Here is a 2,410-nt window from a genome sequence, read left to right as displayed (position 1 = left end):
TTTATCTCAGAAGGAAGGAAAAGAAAAAAACAGAATGTTTGTATGGGGGCAGATCGGTGGTAAGTGAATGAGTTGTTTACACCTGTGATTGTGTGGTCGACTGGAAGCTGTGGCACTGCAGCTGTCCAGCCTCACAAGAGAGGAAGTAGGACAAATTACCTGCCCCGGGAAAATATCAGGATTCAAAATCTGAAGTATGGTTTCCGTTGGATGAATACTGCTTTTGCCTCACGTAAAGTTGAAAAGTCGTCGAACCAAAATAAAAAAGAAAAATCGTCGAACCTCTGTAAGTCAGGAAGTGTCTGCACTAAAAATAGAAATTTCAAACTATGTTTTCAGGGATTATTTCTATAGCTCATTATGAAAGAAGTTTCTCTGAATGTGAAGAGCACCCAAAACCCTAGCAAGCTTAGTGTTCCCTCCTGAGTGTGAAGCTTCTTTTTGGTGTTGGTTCTACAACTGTCATTTGCCATTGATGATCATTCTTCTCTTCCTTTGGGGAGCAAGAGGGAGAGGACACTGCCTGAGTAAAATAAAGAACGAAAAAGAAGTTTCAAAGTACTTTGTAATTCGCCTACAAACTGGAAGAATATGAAATTACAAAAAATGTAAAATCAAAACAATAAAATTGGTGACATCAGTTGATATAATTTTATTTATTAACTTTATTATTTATGAGAATTTAACAGTTTAGAAATAAAACTAAGGTTTTTTATATTTTAAAATTTAACTAGAGAATTGTTACTTATCTTCAATAAACCAATTTGTACTTTTTTACTCTTTCTTCTCATGAGAGGAAAGGCTTCATATAATCTTTGGTTCCAGTTAATGAGCACACTGAAATATTTCATTTATTTTTAAGAGAATGCTAAGGTCCATTTATATAGAATACACCAAAATTCCTTTTCTGGATTAACTACCAAACTGCCCCAACCCCACTCAATTCCACTTAAATTTAAGAAATAATTGTTTTGGACACATAAATTGATGGAACAGAATAGAGAACCCAGAAATAAGCTCATACCCATATAGTCAATTACTTTATGAGAACGGAGTCAAGAATATACAATAGAGAAAAGATAATCTCTTCAATAAATGGTATTGGGAAAACCAAACAGCCACATGCAAAAGAGTGAAATTGGACCACTATCTTATACTACACACAAAAATTATCTCAGAATGGACTAAAGACTTGAAACCATAAAACTTCTAGAAGAAAACATAAGTAGTAAGCTTCTTGACATCTATCTTGCCAATGATTTTGGGGGATTTGATACTAAAAATAAAGGCAACAAATGCAAAAATAAAGTAAAACTACATCAAAGTAAAGCTTCTGCACAGCAAAGGAAACTATCAACAAAATTAAAAGGTAACCTACTGAATGGGAGAAAATATTTGCAAATCATATACTGGATCAATAGTTAATATTCAAAATATATAAAGAACTCACACAACTCAGTGACAAAAAAACAAACAATCTGATTTTAAAATAGGCAGAGGAACTAAATAAACATTTTACAAAGGAGACATTAAGAAGACCATTACTTACATGAAAACATGCTCAATATCACAAATCATTAGGAAATGAAAATCAAACTGACAATGAAACCTGACACCTGTTAGAATGGCTATTATTTAAAAGATAAGAAATAATAAGTGTTGGCAAGGGAGGAGATGATTGAAAAGGGAGCTTGGATACTAAATATGGAAGTGTAAATTGGTGTAGCCACTATGGAAAGCAGTATAGAGTTTACTCAAAAATTAAAAATAGGACTATCACATGATATAGCAATTCCACTTCTGGGTATTTATGTAAAGAAAACAAAAATGCCTAACTTGAAAAGATATATGCACTCCCATGTTCATTGAAGTGTCATTTGCAATAACGAAGATATGGAAACAACATAAATGCCCATTAATGGATAAATGGCTCAAGTAATGTGATACACGCAAACATATGTATATACAATGAAATATTATTTAGCTATACAAAGTGAAATCTTGCCATTTGCAACAACATGGATGGATCTTGAGGGGATTACATCAAGTGAAATAAATCAGACAGAGAAAGTCAAATACAACAGAAGCTCACTTGAATGAGGAATCTAAGAAAAACCAAGGTGATACACACAGAGAACCAGATAGGTGGTTGCCAGCTCGGGCAGTGGGAGGGAGGAAGTGGGAGAAATGGGCAAAGGGAGTCAGAAGATACAAACTGCCGGTCATGGAATAAATAATCCACGGGGGTGTGAGGTACACAGTGACCATACTTAACAACACTGTATTTCATAACTGAACGTTGCTAAGAGATTAAACCATAGAAGTTATCACAAGAAAAATTTTTGAAAACAATGTATGGTGACAAATAATTAACTAGACTTAAGATGGACACCATCTGGCAATGTAGTCA

The 2,410-nt window shown here is 33.9% G+C and overlaps 1 non-coding gene across 1 annotated transcript; it reads left to right on the top strand.

Moving 5' to 3' along the window:
* The first annotated feature begins 323 nt into the window (after positions 1-323).
* LOC133073238 (small nucleolar RNA U3) lies at positions 324-529 on the top strand. Its single transcript, XR_009696938.1, has one exon. It is a non-coding gene; the product is annotated as a small nucleolar RNA U3 (small nucleolar RNA).
* Positions 530-2,410: the final 1,881 nt, after the last annotated feature.

The sequence above is a fragment of the Dama dama genome, chromosome 18 (genome assembly GCF_033118175.1).
Source record: "Dama dama isolate Ldn47 chromosome 18, ASM3311817v1, whole genome shotgun sequence".
In the NCBI taxonomy this organism is placed as follows: Eukaryota; Metazoa; Chordata; class Mammalia; order Artiodactyla; family Cervidae; genus Dama; species Dama dama.
Note: the sequence above shows the minus strand (reverse complement) of the source record. Positions and strands in the feature narration are given on the sequence as shown.